General features: G+C 44.7%; 2 pseudogenes; both read right to left on the bottom strand.

The window, feature by feature from the left end:
• Positions 1-5,848: 5,848 nt before the first annotated feature.
• On the bottom strand, positions 5,849-9,293 carry LOC109939401 (protein HIRA-like; annotated as a pseudogene).
• A 2,675-nt stretch (positions 9,294-11,968) lies between these two features.
• Positions 11,969-12,901, bottom strand: LOC103645601 (uncharacterized; annotated as a pseudogene).
• Between the last annotated feature and the right edge of the window lie 9,710 nt (positions 12,902-22,611).

Genomic DNA, 22,611 nt, shown 5'->3' on the forward strand with positions numbered 1-22,611 from the left:
TCTCACCTTTTGAAGCAAACATAAATCAAATCCTGTGACTTGTACCATATCACCATGTATGAGTTCAAAACATGGCTTCAAGTCACCTTGCTGATGCATCAACATGTTATAACTCTTCATAGCTGATTAGTTCATCGACTTAGTGCAAGTACTCTCTTCTTCACCTTAGCCATGGTACCTCGGTCCACAAGCCGTCGCTTGGCCTTCACCTTCGCTTAGTTCCTCGAAGCCCTTTCCTTGCTATCTTCACCATATCAAGCCATTCTTGAGTCACATCATTTTGAGCATCCATTGAGAGAATCATTTCTTCAATATTGTGAACCTTGCTTGAATGTCTTCTAGATATAATTGTTAAGATTAATCAAGCTCTAGTTTGATTCTCATAGAAGTATATATGGACTGATAGTAATATGGTCAAGCCAATTCACGATTCCTCATATCTTATTCACTTTGGCTTGACCTATCCTCTTAATCACTTCATCCTCTATTCTGATCATATGTATGTAGTGATTTCTCAGGTCTTGTCCATATATTCAAACCAATGTAGAGATCATATTATATCCATTTGCATTGTCTCATTGGTTATTTAACCTCGTGTTGAACCTTTGTTCACTGATCATTATACACTATTCAAGTATGTTCATCATACTGAATTTCCTGTTCAACACTTAGCAAACTCGTTAGACCTTTAAATGTGTTGTTATCCAAATCACCAAAACTCACAAAAGGGATGAATGCACTTTCAGGTCGACGGAGCCAACGGTCGGCCGCGCAATTCGCGCGTGACGCGTGGCCGGGCCAACGGTCTGATGGGGGCACCGGACTGTCCGGTGTGCACCGGACAGTGTCCGGTGCGCCAACGGCTCCAAATCGTCAACGGTCGGCTGCGCCAGAATAGGAAAGAAATCTGACAGAAGGCAAGATTTGCCTTCCTGGATTGCTCTCAACGGCTCCTAGCTGCCTTGGGGCTATAAAAGGGACCCCTAGGCGCATGAAGGAGTACACCAAGCATTCTTTGATCATCTCTTAGCACCAAGACATCTCTCTAGCACATTTGATTCGTTGTGATAGCAATTTGAGCTCCTCTTGAGTTGAGAACTCCATGTGTGATCTTAGAGCTCAAGTTGTGACTTGTGTGCGTGTTTGTGCTCGTGCTTTGAGGCTTGTGTGTGTTGCTCTTCCCACTCTTACATCTGTGCTTCTTTGTGATCATCTCATTGTAAGGGCGAGAGGCTCCAAGTTGTGGAGATTCCTCGCAAACGGGAAAGAGTAAAGAAAGAAGAACACTGTGGTATTCAAGTTGATCATTGGATCACTTGAAAGGAGTTGAGTGCAACTCTCGTCCATTGGGACACCACAACATGGACTAGGCAAGTATTGTACTTGGCCGAACCACGGGATAAATCCTTGTGTCTCTTGTGCTTGTTCTCACTGTGTCAATTGTGGTTCACAAGAGCTCTCCTTAGCCACTTGATTTCATTGTGCTAACACTTAATCAAGTTTTGTGGCTTTAAGTCTGAAGTTTTTACAGGATCACCTATTCACCCCCCCTCTAGGTGCTCTCAGATACAACTTGATCCCTATTGATTAGAATAGGATATAAGTCAATCGAAACAAGGGACAAGTTCAACTTGCAGAATGTTGCTCTAATGAATGTGCAGGATTATGACTTGGAGCAATAATGATTTAGATGAAGATTGTCCAATAAAACTTAGGGAGAAAAGAAGAAAACTAATTGTAAATGATAGAACACAAGAACATGGCAATTTGTTTACTGGAGTTCGGTTTCACAACAAACCTATGTCTTCGTTGAGGAGTTCCTAAGGACTAGATCTCTTTCAACCCTTTCCTCACTCAAGTGTTCACAAAGATCAAACTTGAATTCCCTTCTTCCTTTCTCAAGTGTGATACCAAGTCTTGTAAGGCACTCCACACCTTAGAGACTCTTTATCGCTTTATAGCTCAATGGGAGTCGAGCTCCAAAGCATAACGATCACAAGACACTCTCTTTTCAGCTCAAAGACAAGTGCTCTATCACTTATCACTCAAGTGGATTGATCTCACTAACCACACTACATAATTGAGGCACTTGGATCACTTAGAGGTGTTCGAGATGTTACTCTAGCTTATAGGAGTTATTACACTCCACTTGGATATTGAATGCACAGTTTGGGTGATATTTATAGCCCTAGCCACTTAAATAATCATTGATGGTTCACTCCAAAAACTACACAAAATTTGTATGCATTGGACCTCAAATAGTATTGGTCTTGTGCACACTAGAACTCCGACCCTTATGTCTTATCAGTAGTTGTTGTGGAAAAGTTGTCATTTGTCAACACACACATACACCGGACTGTCCGTTGCACCACCGGACCGCGCCACATTGGTGCCACATCAGTCGATTGTTGGTTTGTTTCATCCGACCGTTAGGTGTACGATTGGTCTGGTGTACCACCCAACTTCTTCTTCAAAACAGACTCTCCGGTAAACTGGTTAGTGAAGCATCCCCAATCCTCTGTGACTCAAATGTGATACAATTACTAGTCCCAGGAGGCTAGTAAACACATTTATACATCAGATGATACCAAATCTGCTTAAACGAGACAAACCTACAAAGGTGGCGAACAACTTTAAGAGTTGGTCCACAACTCGGGACATATCATCAGAGTGGGGCTGAAGCAGCCCGATATACGCAGCGAAGCAAATCAGCGGTCCAACAGCCACATGCAAGGTTGGGAACAGTCGTAACTCTTACCCGATCTCCTTTTTCTGAAAAACAACAAATAAGCAAGGGTGAGTACAAACGTACTCAGCAGCCCACCTTCACCCGCGGAATGGGGAAATCAGATATAATGCATGGAATATGTAGAGCTCAGGATATTTGCAGAGACAACAATATTTTATGCAGGGTTGTTTGAAAAACATTTTGTATTTTGCAAAGCGCATCCTCTCCAAAAGGAGCAGGAAGTTTTTCAATATTAGAACAAAATCCCCTGGACTAAACCATCCAGGTATCTCAGCAGTTTCCCACTTGTTTTCATTTTCAAAAACAGCTACTGGACTTCCCGTCCACCATAGCTCACGGCTCAACCGCCGGTCCTTTTAAAAACCACTTTTCTCAAACGCACCTTTTTTTTGGAAAACAAAATACTAATTGCCATACCACCCCAGACTCGTCCATTCCTGTGGACACAGACTATTCAAATAGGTTTTCAAACTCTGCGCAGAGGTGTACACTTTACCCACTAGTCCGGCTCTGTGATCTCATGGCCGATGAGATCCGAATCCGAATCTCTTTCTTTCCTCGCACGTCCTAACCTTAACAGTTATACCGGAAGGAGTCAGGCCACCGCCATGTCCAAACCGGACAAAACTTTCCCCCTCCTTATCCTCCCGGTGCTCCCCAGCCTTCATAACCCTGGGGTTGGACCGTACGAGTTCAGATTGAGTGACTGCCCACACAGTCTCGAGTGGTTGTACTTATCATGAGTACAGGTAGTGAAAGATGACAAACCGGTCCTTATAAGAGGGGACAATCCTTCTGCTCACGCCTAAACCAGCTGAGCCATCACCTTAGGCCCTCCCCTAAACTAGGGAGTCCTTGATCATCCCTACTCAAAGGTGATAAGGGTGAAAACCCTTCATCAAACACATTTTGAAAAGCATTTTCTTTTGAAAACTCACACCTTTCCTCAAATCATTTGTAACAATTATATCAGGGATTGATTGCGGCAAGCGGCTAGGTGGCCATAATAACTTGTCTCAAAATCATATTATGCATAAAATAACAGGCTGAGGGTTGTGGTTGTAAAACATAGGTAATTTATGCATCAAAGGGATCCAGTGAGCTTGCCGTGCTTATTCGGCGAAGGGGAAGGGGAGCTCGCGGAACTGGCTTCTGGCTCCACCGCCTGGTGTAGACTTGCAAATCTGGCCTCCACGAGCCGACACGAACGTTCCGATAACTATGCAACATGAACAAGCAAACATACAAACCAGCAAGTATACCAACAAATATTTAGTATAGTGGTCAGAATAGCGATATATGGATGGGTAGAGTCTTGAGTAGAATCTGTGTCATGTGGTGTTGTGATATTACTGGTGGTGGAGTGGAGGTGCTTACCAGGAGAGTGGACTGGAGGCGAAGCGACACTATGCGTGTAGCCGGCAGAGCGGAGTAACTGAGTGGGTGGGGTGTTTGCCTTGGCTGAGGGTGTTGAGTGTGTGTGGAGAGGGAGAGGGTAGCTGGGTGTATTTATAGCTGAGTGTATGTGGTGTAGCACAGTGAAGTTCACTGTTGGTGAGAATAATGACGAATGAATCGTCTGACTTAGTATGAACAGGAGAGTTATAGGTAGAATATGGGACAAGAGTATTTTGGGAGTTTTCTCGAATATGGACCAGGCTTAAGGGATGACATGGTTGGATAGGGAATAGTTTGATAAGAATTTAGAAACAAGAATTATTGGAATCTGAGTTTGGAAGCCTGGTTCAAAGGAATCTCAAAGTTAAGCATGCTCAACTTGGAGAAACCTAGGATGGGTGACCAGATAGGAGGTTCCCTACTGGAAGGAAAATCACAGTCACCGGAGTTCGTATGACTGGAATATGGGTCTGGCTGGTCTTAGGTGGACTGGACATCATGATGTATGAGTAGTTGAAATTTGGGGTGATCGGCTAATCGATGAATAGTAACAATGAATAGTAACGATGAATAGTGGCGACGAAAAAGTTACTAGATATCATCGATGAGTAGTAACGATGATGAATAGTAACGGTAAATAGTAACGATGATGAATAGTGTATGTGAATAGTAACGATGAATAGTAACGGTGGATAGTAACGGTGAATAGTGATAGTGAATAGTTCGTATAAACGAACGATGAACGATGAATAGGAACTATGAACGAACGGACGAACGATCGAATGATCGGACGAACGAACGATCGGAATTTCGGCAGCATAACGGCAGGAGAAGATTATTTGGACGAACGAATGGACGAACGATCGAATGATCGGACGAACGAACGATCGGAATTTCGGCAGCATAACGGCAGGACAAAGATTATCTGGAAGAACGATGAATAGGGACTATGAACGAACGATGAACGATGAATAGGGACTATGAACGAACGATGAACGATGAATAGGGAACTATGAACGAACGATGAACGATCGAACAAACGAACGATCAGAATTTCGGCAGCATAACGGCATGACAAAGATTATCTGGAAGAACGATGAATAGGGACTATGAACGAACGATGAACGATGAATAGGGACTATGAACGAACGATGAACGATCGAATGATCGAACAAACGAACGATCAGAATTTCGGCAGCATAACAGCTGGAAAAAGATTATTTGGACGAACGAACGGACGAACGATCGGGCGAACGGACGAACGAACCATGAACGATCGGACGAACGATCGGACGAACGAACGAACAAACTAAGAACAGGGGACGAACGATCGAAGAACGATCGAACGATCCTTGTGCTAGTGTGTCCTTGTGTGGAACATGGAGTGGGTGTGTGTGGGGGGGGGGAAGAGAGTTGCCATGAAATGGCTTGGGGTGGGATGAGAGGAGGCCCTTGCCCCTCTATTTATAGCCATGGTGGTGGGATTAGGGGGAGGGATGAGAGGATTAGTGGGAGGATGAGAGGATTAGTGGGAGATTAGCATGTATTTGTCTTATATGAGTGTAACTAGTAGAATGCCCGTGCGTTGCGACGGCATACAAAATTTTTGATAAAATATTAATGCACAATAATTATATAAAAATAAAGAAACATATATTATAATGTTAGTGTACAAACATAAAAATGTGTAGATTATGCTAACTATCTAGGAGTGGCATGTTCCTCCTTCAATTTGGTTTAAATCTTTAATTAGAAACACGCTTAATGCTCCAAGGTGATCTGCTCTGTTGCAACAAATAAAATTGGCGACACTACAAACCAGCTTCAAGGATGTCTCTAGATGGGCACGTGTCAGCAACCTATCATCTGTAATCCTAAAATAGAAACAGACACACAAGTAGATTCAGACAAAATTGTGAAGAGCCTTTTAATACTAAAGTAATCGAAGGTATACTCTAACCTGGTTTTCTCGCCATGAACTTGCTTATGTCAATCTGCAACTTCCCTAGCTCCCCACCTTGTGGGAAACTAAACGTGCTAGCAAAATTTGATGCTGGAAAACAATCATCAACAATCCTTAACCAGTACTTTAGGCTTATGTCATAAGAAAAGCATGACGGCTGGCAAGGACAACCAAGGGTGATCCACATCTTGAGAATGTGGTAGATATAACCTTTACTATACCTGTCAACAAAGCAAGGACAACTAATAAACACCTCATGCAGAATCTAAGATGCAACCAAGTTTAGATGAGCCATCTCACGTAGAACGACAACAAAGTCTGGATATAAAATAGTTACCAGCATGGCAGATGACTCATTTGGAGATGCAATCAAAGAAGCTGAGTCCTGCAAAATGCAGGTCGTGTCATAAAAGTTTCATATGTACATTAGACATCTCCTTGTGACAAGAAGCAATTTCCAGGAGTCCTCACAATCAATAAAAAACTGCAGATCCCATCATCATTGCTGGCATTCCTCGCACTCCACATCTTGTGTAGACCTAACTAATTACATATTGTTAGAAAATAAAAATGCAGATTTTAGGATATAATTGACGAGCATAGAAGCATCTAAATTGAAACACATAATTAATTTGAAAGAATGGATATTACACACCTGTAAGAAATCATCTTCACAACCAACAACCTAGAAATTTGCATTGCCTGCCAAGACAGTCACCTTTCCACAGATAGGATCTAACCAAAGAGTTTTTTTACCTCTTAAAAACAATCGTCCATCTAATTCACAAATTGAAATGTAATCTTGATTTGACCCCACTCACTTGGGAGCCTCGACCACTATGTTTGTCCTTTTTATACAAGCAAAATGACGTGTGTCATCGTGTAATGTAAAAAGAGGCAACACATCAAACAAATAACCTCCTTACTGATGGTTATTAAAAAGCAGGTTAATTGACTGACCTTTTAATTGGTATATCCAAGTCCGCATTGTGAGTTCGCAGTAAAATCTATTATGATAGGAGGTAAACATAAAAAGTACCACTGTTTTGCTTGTTCTCTTTATGAACAAATAAAGAATAACTTTATCACAGATTCACAGTACAATACTATTCTACAATACAAACAAATATTAAGTGCAAATAAATTAGAAAAGTATCACACTAAATATGTATATGCAAGCGTGGCTTTGTTTCCAGTTTATTTATTGTGGAACATGGATGATGGGCACACAAGAGTACAAGCATATAAATAAAAATGATATTCATGCAAATAAATTGAAGCTTCAAACCTCCACTCTATCTGGATCAATATCTTCAGCGCTTACTCCTTCTACAGTTTGATCTATATTAGCTTTAGTAAGAATACGCTCGCCATCTTCGTTTTTTACTTCCTCATCCACCGGTGCTGAGGTAGGAGACAATATGTTTTCAGGTGCACACTCCAAATACAGAGGAGTATCCCTGCACCACAAGAGACTAAGATACAAACATGCATCTGTGAAAATAAAAAATCAAGCTAGCAAGCGACCAAATAACATGATATAACCATAAGAAAGAACCAAATAATCACAGCAACTTATCTTAAGCTCAATTAAGTAGTTGATAAAATTAAACAAATGTTATACAAATAACTGTAGATACACCAACCGCCAAAAGAATCGGAGCTGGTATATCTTCATAGAGGGAAAAAGGATAAATCACTTGCAAATGCAAAAGTTTTTGAGCTGTGATAGTCACTGAAATAAATAAATAAAACTAAATATAGTGCAGGAACTTACTTATATGGTGTATATAATAGTTTTTTGAATGCGTATTGGGCTTCAGTTGCTTCAACAAAGACCACCTGACACACAAAAAATGTAATTCAAGATAAATAACCTCAAGTGGCAATATTTGTGCAATTTAGACACTCAAGATGGCAAGTGACAGAAGTTTTAAAAAAAGTCAAGTGCAGTAAAAACATAAGTTGCTGCAATATATAAAAACAACTGGATAACACAAGTGGAATATACTAACATACCAAGGCAAACACTCTCGTTGGAGGTAGAATTATTTTATCCAAACTACCATGTTTCTGAAATAGTGTCGCGAGTTCTTCCTTAGTAGAATTAAATGGCAAGTTCTTTACTAATATCACATAATTGCTTCTTTTGAACTTATCATTTCGTTTAGAAGCATGTTCTTCCAATGCAGCAACATTAACTCCAGACCTTGATAGAAATTTCTTAGTCTCTGCAATGATGTGTGTCTCACCAAGAGCAATACGAATAGCAATCATCTGCTTCTCTATCAAGTAACTCACTCTTACTGATACCATTCTTCCTTGCAATGTTTTCAACAACCTAAACGAAAAAGCAGAGCCCAATCATTAGACATGCTTGACAAGATCATGTGGGCTAGTATCTATCTACATCTCAGAAACAACATATCAGAGGAGTATTGAGTTGACACTGAACAGACAAAAAAAAAACAGTTGACATCAAATATGTGACAGAACCATACAATATCTTGACGCTTCTTATTGTTTTATGTCAAGTCTGAAATGATGTTTCAGTGTTCAATGTTTAAATGTTGAAAAGGTGCCTCCTAACATTTTATTGTTTTACTACTTTAATAGCCATGCACCCACCACCCTTGGTGACAAACAAACAAAAGAACTAAGTCTTGGCAAGCATAGTTAACATTAAATATGCTATGAAGATGTCACTATGTGTCTCTAAGGATTCCTTTCATGACAAACAAACAAAAAGCACCCTTGTAAAGGTAAACCAATGAACAAAAATGAATGGAGTAAGCATTACTCTTCCTCCGCCAATGTCATGTGAATACTTACTGCTTTACCCATATGATTTAGCCCATTCTGATCGGCACTGGTTTATGTGCATGTTCAACGTACCTTAAAAAGAATGTGGCTTGCGCCTTTTTCTGCCTTTGCACTCTCCCAAATCCTGATATAAAATCGGTAATTGTTTTTTCGAGGAATAAACAGAAACATTATTAATCTTTTCCTTATGTGTAACCTTTATATCAGAGGGCAGCATAACTGGAGGAACCTGTTGGCGTTTGGGTTTTCAAGGAGGCAGAGGGCGGGAGCCCCGTGAGCGTGGTGGACTACACGGTACCCAGCATCAATGGAAGGGAGCTTGAGAAGTGCTGGACCCGCTCGCGACGGATCGGAGCCCATGGCGCACGAGGCTGAGGCCGTTGAGCTGGTGGTGTACACCGTCGTGCACTATGTCCGACTGGAGGGCAAGGACCGCCCCGCCATGGCCGACATTGTGGCCAACCTAGAGACGGCGTTAGCACTCTGCGAGGGAAGCGCCGCCGACGGTGGCGGCCGTGGGACCGACGGGTTCGGAAACATCTCCTCCAGCGCCAGCCTCTGTCATGTCCATGGACCATTGGGAGCCCTGGCCTGAGCCTGACCGACGGGCGGATAGAGAGAGCGGATAGATGAGTCCATTCTTTTCCAGTCTTCGTTCATGCACCAGTCGCCCGTGCCACCGCCATTGTTGGTTATGGCGAGCTCCATCCATCTGTCCTGTGATTAGCGTGTTGAGACCGAGAAAGGGAACAGACGGACGGTGATCGAATTCATTGCTTACCCAGGCAAGCTCCCCGATCTCAAGGCCACGACCACCGGCGACGCCGGCTCGGCTGGCCAGAGCAACCAACGCGGCGAGCCAGGTAGTCACCTTGCTGCTGCCGTTAAGTTCCGGTGGGGAAGGGCATGGACCGGGGGGGAGGCGTGGATCGGCGTTTGGCAAGCGCGTTGCGAGGGGCGGTGGGGAAGGGTGTGGACGGTGCGACATGTGCACTGCTGGATCCTAGGCGTGGACGGCGTGCGGCACGTGCTGCCGGATCCCGGGCGAGGGGCGGGGACTACAGGCGAAAATGACATCGTGTTGCCGGATCCGGTGGGAAAGGGCGTGGACGGCGTGCGGAGGTGGGTGGGGCGAAGGAGAGGGAGGCGTCCGTCGCGGAAAGGATGGAAGGGGGTGCGGCTGGGGCGAAGGCGTCTTGGGGCGGATCCGCCGATGGCGTGGGGAGGAGGGTGGGAGCGGAGGAGAGGGAGGCGTGCGTCGCGGAGAGGATCTCGGGCGTGCATCACGGAGAGGATGTCGGAGGAGACGATGGCAGAACCGTGCACCATATAGGATGTGGACGCCTACACTACTATCTTAAGGAGTAGTATAGATAAAAGGTTCTCCATGGATATCGGGCTCTGACAACCATTTAATTTTACAAGAATAGGGAGCTTATGATTTATGACTATAACATGTAGGTTGCGATGTTCCATATCTCTGAACCTTTTTTGTTCAGGAAAAGGAGCAGAGGTTTCTGGATAATAGTATTAGAGAGGAAAGTAAGTACCTAGAGTGGTTGGTGCAAAATTATATGAGTTGTATAAATTTAGATCTGAGTTTATTTATGAAGGTTCTCCATTTATCATGAAGTTTTAGCAACAAACTACTACAATGAAACCCCCATACCCAATTTCAGTAAACACTCTATGATCAATGTAGTCAGGCATAATTGAGTTTCAAATGAAATTGTTAAGAAAATACCTGGTTGATGAAGAAACTTAAGATCGACAATTTTTTATTTGAGATTCCCTTCGCAACTGCAAAAGTTTAGATCTGAATGAGTATAGTATAGTATAATAAACACTTGTAGAACAAGCCTTACGAGCAAAAAATGATGAATAAAAAAAAGAAGTCAATTGTCTGTGTGGTTTTCAGGGCCGATGCCCCCTTTGTTCTCACATTGGGTAGTCATGGAACCATGAGAAGAAGCTTATAAAAAATGCAGAATTACTTACACTAATTCTATTTACAAGATTTTGGATAAGAGAAGTAGCAGGTTTGTTATGAGGTTAGAGAATTAGATCCATATCTACATAAAGTATTTCTTGACCCTAACACACAGTTACTTGCTTATGAAGAATGCTGAAAATATCCAGTTGTCATAGTTTGCTAAATCAGCAAAATTTGCAAGACCTGAGCACCTTGGGTTGCATGCTATCATTTGAAAGAGGTATACAAAATACATACCAGATAATTTAAAGATGGTAGATACATGTCATGTCAAGATTCTAGTGTACATAATACATAGTGTGTTACTGCTACTATTGAATGATTTAGTTAGTGCTCTGGAAGCCCCCTCTGTTCTCACATTAGGTAGTCATGGGACCATGAGCAGTTGCTGATAACAAATGCAGAATTACTTACACTATTGCTAGACTTTATAGTTGGTTACTTTCAAGTTTGTCCCTGATTCTCTTTTTTCTTGCTTTTTGCTGGCTTGTAGTTAATGGATGCTATCTTGTTGTGTAGAAAATGGATCACAAAGTGATTAGTCTACCATTTCAAAGCACTCATAATCCGATTTCTGCCTTAAGCTTATTGTTACTCTGTTTGGATTCATCTTTATCTAGTGAAACCAATAGATGTTAATTCAGTCAAGGACAACTCCTACTGTTTTGGATTCGATCCATCAAGACTTCAAGAGGCAATGCATATGATGGCTCTCATGTTGCCAATTTTAGTACATATGGGGCTGTGAGATAGCCTAGCAGTCAGCATATCATCCAACAAACATCTCTACAAGCATCAAGCTGTGAGAGACATGCAAACAATCATGCATATTTCAAATTTGCAATAAAAAAATCTCAGGCATCAACTAAACAAAGTAGCACCATCTTTCCTCTAACAGTACAAACCATCCAAGTCATAATAATTCAAAGTCTAGAATCAGGTGCAACTCAAAAGATCAGACAAGAACTCAATTATACCTCATGTTTGTGTTCACGACTATTATTACCATTGAAAACTTCAGAAAATAAAGGTACTTGCCATACATGTTCCTCTAGTCTATTATCCAGCTGATAGTAAAGATACTACTACTACGACTCCAGTGACACTAACAAAACGATTAACCCATTCTCATATAGGCCATAGCAGCAGATCAAAACTTCCGCGCATCGGACCACCAGATTACCTCTTGAGGTTAAACAAGACCACTGCGATGCCAGCCATGGCAGCTGCTCCAGCAGCCGCGGACTAGTGCGGGAGGCACCACGCCCTGATCCTTAGGCGTCCCGGCCCTAGCATCAACAGAATCACATCCCTCTTCCACGCCCTTGCCCTCAGCAGTGGCGGAACCCTTCAGGGTCTCGATCTCCTCCTCGAGGGCGGCCTTCTCCTGGTACGTGGTCTGCAGCTGGTCCCCGAGTCGTGCACCCCTGCGCATCTCCTCCTCATGGCTAGCCTTCTCCGCGGCGAGGAGACCCTCGAGGCGCTCGACCTCGCTGCGGAGCGTGGCGGCCTCGCTCTCGTTGGTGGCAGCAGCTTGCTTGGCGGCGGCGACCTCCTCGCGGGCCTGGGACACGAGAACCTCAAGGCGGCGGGACTCGGAGGACAGGAACTGGTTCTCGTGGCGCACGGCTCCTTCAACTAGGAATGGGGGCAGCTGGAAGTGAGCGAGGATGGAAGGGGAGCGTGGCATGGGGGCGACGATGGAAGGCGGGGCGGTGATGCGTCGAAGCGAGATCTGCGGGTGTGGCTGGCGGGCAGAATCAGGCAGGCGCGGCGCGTGGTGTGGGAGAGGGAAATGGGATTTTGGGAGGCTGGGAATGCCGGCTGTCGCAGAATCGGATCCGATTCCGTGGAGGGGACCTGAGTGGAGGGAGAGGAGGGCATTGATGGCAGCTTCAATCATGGCTTCAGGGAGCGGAGCGAAGGGGAGGATGTCGGAGGCAGAACGCACACCATGTGGACGCCTACGCTGCATTCTTAAAAGTAGTAGATTAGCTAGTAGAGCTCACCGTATGACACCGGAGGCATACGTATACGTATGAGCATGAGAAAAGTTATGAAGAAAATATTTGTAGGGACTTGAAAAATGATTCTGAAGGTATTTCTTAGGAAGAAAATACTTGGAGATATATTGGTGGAATATTTGGGCAATATTTCTGGAAAGAACTTGAAGGGGATTACTCGGGAAATATCTGCGTAGTATTTCTGGAAAGAATTTGAGGGGGGTCACTGGAGAAACATTTGTAGGATATTTGAGGAGGATTTTGGAGAGAATATAGACCACTATATTTTATTTGATGATATCAACTCGCAAATAAACATTTTGAAAAGAAATTTGAAATTCATTTTGAATTTAGAGCAAGTTTGAGAAAATTTCAGGATTTGAATTTTTGGGATGCTACAAATCTACCCCACTTAAAATGAATCTCGTCCTCGAGATTTGGCTTAGAAGGGTTATGGGTATAGCTTTACTTCAGCTACAAATCTTTGCTTTGCAAACTCTTCGAGGAGATGGAGCTTCAACAAAATCTGGCTCTTGAGGAGCATCTGATTGCCGATTGTAAACGCTGATTCTGGCTACTCAAAGATCATCTTCAGGCTTCTAGGTCTCGCTTGGCAGCTAGCTTATTGAAGAAGCATCGATGCCAACACGCAAACCTTCCTCTTGTGAACTTCCACATGGATTCCTTCCTTGATTGGTCTTCTGGTGCTTCATCAACGGAACTTGGGTGACCACTTCTCATCTAGAAACTTATATGCTTGGATGATCTGGTACTCCACAAGCTTGCTACAGGCCTTCTTCTTTTTCTCCATAGCAGGAACTTGGCTGGAACACTACCCCACTTAAAATGAATGAGGGTAGGACTCTTGAACCTTGGGGATTTGAACTCCTTGAAGTACCTCATAACAAGGGTGTTACGGGGCCTTCTTCTGCTGTTGCTGCTTGACCAGGCTGCAGAGAGATGACTGACACAGGGTTGATTCTGGGACAACCTTCTTCTCATCTTCTCTTCACTATCTTCTTTTCTCTTCTCACTTCTCACTTTTCACTGCCTCTTTCTTTCTCTTTGCTCTTCCCACTCGAGGATTCTATCAAAGAGTATTACCATCATACAGAGGAGGAAACCAAAGACTGAACCATGTACAACAGTCTTCAACCCAAGAATCACCAAGCATTGTGATCTTAGGGGCGAGGGAGTGGAAAATGGAGTTGCTTGCTATTTGGTAGAGGGTATTTTATCGGGAGTGTTTTGCTTGGGATGGGAACTGAGGGAGCTGGTGCAGAAGTTTTATAGGCGAGCGGTATGCGAGGTGGTGCTCGGGTGCGGAGTGGTGGTGATGGACTAGGTGCCACGTGGCAGCGGATGTGACAGAGGGGAAAGGGGGGCCTGGTGTTGCCGGCGACAATGGTGGCGGTGGGTGTGCTGCAAAGGGGGCGGGGGCGGTGGTGGTAGTGCGCATGGAGGCGGGCACGCATGCGGGGGGCACAAGTGAGTGGTGGGGTCAATGACCCTGATGTTTGTGGTCTCTGGTTCCAAGAATATTTGCCTCTCCGCATGGTAATAACTTCTTCTGTCCTATTTTCCTGTTTACTTTGACTTAGGGGCAGTGCTTTGATTCTCACGGTCGGTCCTTTTGACTGAGCGACTGGATAGGCTCCTCTGTAGCTTATTCCATGCTTCAAGGGTAAGCTTCCCGGTATCTTCTTAGGTAAGACAGTTTTCTCTTAAGATGGGTTAAGATGAGAATGGAAGCATAAGGTGAGGATTAGATCTAATTTGTGATCTATGTTTTTAGAGAAAACCTTTTTTTTAAGACAAACGGAAAGAAAACACACAAGCTCAACAATGATAAGCACAAACAAATCAAATGTTTTGAATAGGGGAAGAATAGAGTTTTTCCAAAGCACGGACTACTCAGATTCGGGGGCTAAGCTTAACTACTATTGCTTGGCTCCTGAATTGAGAACTATGCTAAATGCAACTTATGAGCACTAACGTTAAAGCATCACATATGCACTCCAAAGGGAAGAAAACATCAAGCGAAATTCATTTTGAAATGCCCTAGGGGGCACACAATTAGAGTTTTTCAAAACACGGTCTACACGATTACCTCTCATACATGCAGGGTTCTAGCCAAAGTGAAGAAAACTTCACTACCCGATGCATGCAGAGGACTGGGCATAACTAACTCAGATCTAGTAGCTTCACTTCTGGCAAGGCTTGCACACAACTTCAATCTGAGACATCTCCTGGATGGGTCAAGAGGGAGCTGATGTTGATGACTTCTTCTGGCGACGACTAAGATGGCAACACGGGGTTGAACTCTTCTTCAAGCGAGACTGGCTCTTGTAGCTCCTCAGAGGGCGGCAGTGCTAGCGGGGTGCTTGCAGCTTCTTCCTTGATTTCACGGGGCGGTGCTGGAATCTTCTTCATGGTGAGGGGCTCAAACAACTCCGGCGGGGGATCTTGGGAGGATTCAGGGTGCTCTTGCTTATCCATAGCCCGAGGGAAGACTGGAATTCCTTCCAAGACTATGGCTCCTTCCGGTAGTTCCCAAGCCTTCTTCTCTCCTCTGATAGAGACCGGGTGACCTTCAAGAATCTGGGGGTCTTCAGCTCTGATGGGTTGAACATGGTTGGATGAAGCGGGCTCTTGGATCCGCAGGGCTCTACGTTGGTTATGGGTTACCAAGTAGGCCTCCATCAACTTCTGGACGTGCTCATCCTTGGCTTGCTTCAAGGCTTCAACAGCAATGGCTTCACGACTTTCCAAGGCAGCTACACGGGCTTGAGCTGTGGTGAGATCCACATGGAGCTTACGGTTGCGCTTCTCTGCATCTTCTGCTCAGGCAATCATCTGACGGTGGTGCCGAGCCAAGAAATCATACTGGGCATCCAGGGTGAGCAGGTATGCAGTGAGGTACACGACTGTGGGGTCATCCTCAAGCAGCTGCTGACCTTCCAATGCACGCATCCTGGCCATCCAAACGGGACGGTCTCTCTGAAAGGGCGGAAAGAATCTGAGCGGTGTGTCGGCCACTTCTTCTTCATAGATCTGACATAGGGTCCTCAATGCCTTGCGGGCGACGACTTGGCAGGTGTCTTTGAATCTGTGCCTAGCAGCAGTGACACTCCATTCCACATGGTGCGGACTGGATCCAATGTATACAGTCACGACACACTTCTCTGTGCCATGCTCGACGAATTCACGACCATCATACTCTGGCTGGCTCCTGATTCCGAGGCGGACTGTGCATGCTCTCAGCAACTTGGGGAAACCATCTTCATTCTGGCAGAAGCTGGTTTGGCACTGAACCTCCATCTGACTTCTGAGAGAAGGAAAGGGGGAAAGTGAAAGGGAAATGTGCCTTGGGCCATTTCTAAGTATTTTGGTGATTGAGTGCCAACACAAGTGCTTAAATGTGAATTTATGCTCATGGATGGACAAAGTGCAAATCAAGAGTAAAGGTATGTTTCTGAGCCTTAGTACATTGGTTTTATGTACTAATATACTTGTCTAAGTGTTAGAAACAGAAAGAAGAAGAAAAGAAAAGAGATGAAAAAAAAGGCTTGGCTGGGTACAGCCAAGACTCAGCTCGGTCTGGCACACCGGACTGTCCGGTGGTGCACCGGACAGTGTCCGGTGCGCCAGGCTGACTCGGCGCGAAGTGGCCGCTCTCGGGAATTCGCCGACGGCGTACGGCTAAAATTCACCGGACTGTCCGGTGTACACCGGACTGTCCGGTGAGCCAACGGTCGGCCGCGCGATCTGCGCGGGACATGTGGCCGAGCCAACGGCTAGAAGGGGGCACCGGACTGTCCGGTGTGCACCGGACATGTCCGGTGCGCCAACGGCTCTCTGGCGGCCAACGGTCGGCTGCGCCATTTTAGGAAGGAAATCGGGCACCGGACAGTGTCCGGTGTGCACCGGACTGTCCGGTGCACCCGACGACAGAAGGCAAGATTGGCCTTCCAGATTTGCTCTCAACGGCTCCTAGCTGCCTTGGGACTATAAAAGGGACCCCTAGGCGCATGGAGGAGGACATCAAGCAACCTTAGAGCATTCTTGATCATCCACACTCAGTCTTTGCGCATTCGTTTGTCATTCTCAGTGATTCGAGCTCCGTTCTAGTGAGAACTTTGAGATAGTCTTTTGAGCTCGATTCTTGGCCGTGTGTGTGCGCATTTTGCTGTGGATTTGTGTGTGTTGCTTCCCTCCCTTACTCCGTGCTTCCTTGTGAACTTTAAGTGTAAGGGCGAGAGACTCCAATTTGTGGAGATTTCTCGCAAGTGGGATAAAGATAAGCAAAGCAAAACATCGTGGTATTCAAGTGGGTCTTTGGACCGCTTGAGAGGGGTTGATTGCAACCCTCGTCCGCTGGGACGCCACAACGTGGAGTAGGCAAGCGTTGGTCTTGGCCGAACCACGGGATAACCACTGTGTCATCTCTGTGATTGATCCTTGTTGGTTATTGTGTTTTGTTGAGGATTCCGATCTAGCCACTTGGCAATTATTGTGCTAACAATTAACCAAGTTTTTGTGGCTTAAGTTTTCATATTTCACAGGATCACCTATTCACCCCCCCTCTAGGTGCTCTCAATTGGTATCAGAGCCGTTCTCTTCAAGAAAGGGACTAACCGCCCGAAGAGATGGATCCTAAGGGAAAGGGGATGGTGATCAACGACAAGGAGAAGGAGACCTTCGTCAACGAGCTCAATGATGACAAGCCCACCGACTCAGGCTCGGGCCACAAAAGAAAAGACGGGAGGAAGAAGAAGACAAGGCGCATCAAGGAAATTGTCTACTACGACAGCGACGAATCTTCCTCCTCCCAAAAGGACGACGACGACCACGATAGACGAAAGACGGTTAACTCAAACTTTTCTTTCGATTATTCACGCATCCCGCATAGTTCAAATGCTCAATTGCTCCCCATTCCACTTGGCAAGCCCCCTCACTTTGATGGAGAGGACTACGGATTTTGGAGCCACAAAATGCGTACTCACCTGTTTTCTCTCCATCCAAGCATTTGGGAGATTGTGGAAAGTGGAATGAAATTTGATAGCTCGGATAGTCCTGTGTTTATTAATGAACAGATTCATAAAAATGCACAAGCTACTACTGTGTTGCTAGCCTCTTTGTGCAGGGACGAGTATCACAAGGTGAGCGGCCTGGACAATGCCAAGCAGATCTGGGACACCCTCAAGATCTCTCATGAGGGAAACGACATCACTTTGCTCACCAAAATGGAGTTGGTGGAAGGCGAGCTTGGACGGTTCGTGATGATAAGGGGCGAGGAGCCGACACAAACATACAACCGGCTCAAGACCCTTATCAACAAAATAAGGAGCTACGGGAGCACGCGATGGACGGACCATGACGTCGTCCGCCTAATGCTAAGGTCATTTACCGTTCTTGATCCTCATTTGGTGAACAATATTCGTGAAAATCCCAGGTACACCAAGATGTCGCCCGAAGAAGTTCTTGGGAAATTCGTTAGCGGGCGAATGATGATCAAGGAGGCGAGGTACGTGGACGACGCCTTGAATGGTCCGATCAACGAACCGCAACCCCTTGCTCTCAAGGCAACACGAAGCAAGGAGGCGCTACCTAGCAAGGTGGCACAGATTGAGGCGGCCGGACTTAATAATGAAGAGATGGCTCTCATCATCAAAAGATTCAAGACGGTGCTTAAAGGCCGCAAGGGACAGCCAAGCAAGACCAAAGCCAAGGGGAAGCGCTCATGCTTCAAATGCGGTAAGCTTGGTCATTTTATTGCTAACTGTCCCGACAATGATAGTGACCAGGATCAAGGGAATAAGAGGGAGAAAAAGAAGAACTATAAGAAGGCAAAGGGCGAGGCTCACCTTGGCAAGGAGTGGGATTCGGACTGCTCCTCGTCCGACTCCGACAATGAGGGACTCGCCGCCACTGCCTTCAACAAGTCATCCCTCTTCCCCAACGAGCATCACACTTGCCTCATGGCAAGGGAGAAGAAAGTAAGCACTCCTAATACTAGTACTTATGCTTCTTCAAGTGAGGATGAGTCTAGTGATGATGATGAGATAGATTACTCATGCTTATTCAAGGGATTAGATAGAACTAAGGTAGACAAAATTAATGAATTGATTGATGCCTTGAATGATAGGAATATACTGTTAGAAAAGCAAGAGGATTTGTTGTATGAAGAACATGATAAATTTGTAGAAGCTCAGAAATCTCTTGCTCTAGAAATTAAGAGGAATGAAATGCTCTCTAGTGAATTATCTTCTTGTCATGAAACTATTGCTAAGTTAAAAAGTTTTAATGATGATTTAAATGCTAAACTAAAAGTAGCTAGTAAATCTAATTCTTGTGTAGAAATTGTTGAAACTTGTAATAGGTGTAAAGATATTGACATTGATGCTTGTAGTGATCATTTAGTTTCAACTTCTAAATTAAATGAGGAATTAGCTAGTCTTAATGCCCAACTTAAGACTAGCAAGAATGAATTTGACAAGCTAAAATTTGCAAGGGATGCCTACACGATTGGTAGACACCCCTCAATTAAGGATGGACTTGGCTACAAGAGGGAATCCAAGAACTTGACAAGCCATAAGGCTCCCATCTCCGCCAAGGAGAAAGGAAAAGCCCCTATGGCTAGTAGTGTGCAAAAGAACCATGCTTTTATGTACCATGATAGGAGACAATCTAGAAATGCTTATAGGAGTTGTAATACATATAATGCCTTTGATTCTCATGCCATGTTTGGTTCTAGTTCTTCTTATGTGCATGATAGAAATGTTGGTAGGAGAAATGTTGTTCATAATTTGCCTAGGAGAAATGCTGTTAATGTTCCTAGTAAAGTAAATGAATCTTCTACAATATATCATGCTTTAAATGCTTCCTTTGCTATTTGTAGAAAGGATAGGAAAATAGTTGCTAGGAACTTAGGGGCAAAATGCAAGGGAGACAAAACTTGCATTTGGGTCCCTAAAGATATTTGCACTAACCTTGTAGGACCCAACATGAGTTGGGTACCTAAGACCCAAGCCTAAACTTGCCTTGCAGGTTTATGCATCCGGGGGTTCAAGCTGGATTATTGACAGCGGATGCACAAACCATATGACGGGGGAGAAGAAGATGTTCACCTCCTACGTCAAAAACAAAGATTCCCAAGATTCAATAATATTCGGTGATGGGAATCAAGGCAAGGTAAAAGGGTTAGGTAAAATTGCAATCTCAAATGAGCACTCTATCTCTAATGTGTTTTTAGTAGAGTCTCTTGGATATAATTTGCTATCTGTTAGTCAATTATGCAATATGGGATATAACTGTTTGTTTACAAATATTGATGTGTCTGTCTTTAGAAGATGTGATGGTTCACTAGCTTTTAAGGGTGTACTAGACGGCAAGCTTTACCTAGTTGATTTTGCAAAAGAAGAGGCCAGTCTAGATGCATGCTTAATGGCTAAGACTTGCATGGGCTGGCTGTGGCATCGCCGCTTAGCACATGTGGGGATGAAGAACCTCCACAAGCTTCTAAAGGGAGAACATGTGATAGGTCTAACCAATGTTCATTTCGAAAAAGATAGACCTTGTGCAGCTTGTCAAGCAGGGAAACAAGTGGGAGGCTCTCATCACACCAAAAATGTGATGACAACATCAAGACCCCTGGAGCTGCTACATATGGACCTCTTCGGACCCGTCGCCTATCTGAGTATAGGAGGAAGTAAGTATGGTTTAGTTATTGTTGATGACTTTTCCCGCTTCACTTGGGTGTTCTTTTTGCAGGATAAGTCTGAAACCCAAGGGACCCTCAAGCGCTTCCTCAGGAGAGCTCAAAATGAGTTTGAGCTCAAGGTGAAGAAGATAAGGAGCGACAACGGGTCCGAATTCAAGAACCTTCAAGTAGAAGAGTTCCTTGAGGAGGAGGGGATCAAGCACGAGTTCTCCACTCCCTACACACCACAGCAAAATGGTGTGGTAGAGAGGAAGAACAGGACGCTAATCGATATGGCGAGGACGATGCTTGGAGAATTCAAGACCCCCGAGCGTTTTTGGTCGGAAGCCGTCAACACGGCTTGCCACGCCATCAACAGGGTCTACCTTCATCGCCTCCTCAAGAAGACTTCGTATGAGCTACTAACCGGTAACAAACCCAATGTATCTTACTTTCGTGTATTTGGGAGCAAGTGCTACATTCTAGTAAAGAAGGGTAGAAATTCTAAATTTGCTCCCAAAGCTGTAGAAGGGTTTTTGTTAGGTTATGACTCAAATACAAAGGCGTATAGAGTCTTCAACAAATCATCGGGTTTGGTTGAAGTCTCTAGCGACATTGTATTTGATGAGACTAATGGCTCTCCAAGAGAGCAAGTTGTTGATTGTAATGATGTAGATGAAGAAGATGTTCCGACGGCCGCTATACGAACCATGGCGATTGGAGAAGTGCGGCCACAGGAACAAGATGAACGAGATCAACCTTCTTCCTCAACAACGGTGCATCCCCCAACTCATGACGATGAACAGGTTCATCAAAAGGAGGCGTGTGATCAAGGGGGAGCACAAGATGATCACGTGATGGAGGAAGAAGCGCAACCGGCACCTCCAACCCAAGTTCGAGCGGTGATTCAAAGGGATCATCCCGTCGACCAAATTTTGGGTGACATTAGCAAGGGAGTAACTACTCGATCTCGATTAGTTAATTTTTGTGAGCATTACTCCTTTGTCTCTTCTATTGAGCCTTTCAGGGTAGAGGAGGCCTTGCTAGATCCGGATTGGGTATTGGCCATGCAGGAGGAACTCAACAACTTCAAGCGCAATGAAGTTTGGACACTGGTGCCTCGTCCCAAGCTAAATGTTGTGGGAACCAAGTGGGTGTTCCGCAACAAACAGGACGAGCACGGGGTGGTGACGAGGAACAAGGCTCGACTTGTGGCAAAAGGTTATGCCCAAGTCGCAGGTTTGGACTTTGAGGAGACTTTTGCTCCTGTGGCTAGGCTAGAGTCAATTCGCATCTTGCTAGCATATGCCGCTCACCATTCTTTCAGGTTGTACCAAATGGATGTGAAGAGCGCTTTCCTCAACGGGCCGATCAAGGAGGAGGTGTACGTGGAGCAACCCCCTGGCTTCGAGGATGAACGGTACCCCGACCACGTGTGTAAGCTCTCTAAGGCGCTCTATGGACTTAAGCAAGCCCCAAGAGCATGGTATGAATGCCTTAGAGACTTTTTAATTGCTAATGCTTTCAAGGTTGGGAAAGCTGATCCAACTCTTTTTACAAAGACATGTGATGGTGAGTTGTTTGTGTGCCAAATTTATGTCGATGACATAATATTTGGTTCTACTAACCAAAAGTCTTGTGAAGAGTTTAGCAGGGTGATGATGCAGAAATTCGAGATGTCGTTGATGGGCAAGTTGAACTACTTCCTTGGGTTTCAAGTGAAGCAACTCAAGGACGGCACCTTCATCTCCCAAACAAAGTACACGCAAGACTTGCTGAAGCGGTTTGGGATGAAGGACGCCAAGCCCGCAAAGACTCCGATGGGGACCGACGGACACACTGACCTCAACAAAGGAGGTAAGTCCGTTGATCAAAAAGCATATCGGTCAATGATATGGTGTTTACTTTATTTATGTGCTAGTAGACCGGATATTATGCTTAGCGTATGCATGTGTGCTAGATTTCAATCCGATCCTAAGG

This window comes from Zea mays, chromosome 1 (genome assembly GCF_902167145.1).
Source record: "Zea mays cultivar B73 chromosome 1, Zm-B73-REFERENCE-NAM-5.0, whole genome shotgun sequence".
Classification (NCBI taxonomy): Eukaryota; Viridiplantae; Streptophyta; class Magnoliopsida; order Poales; family Poaceae; genus Zea; species Zea mays.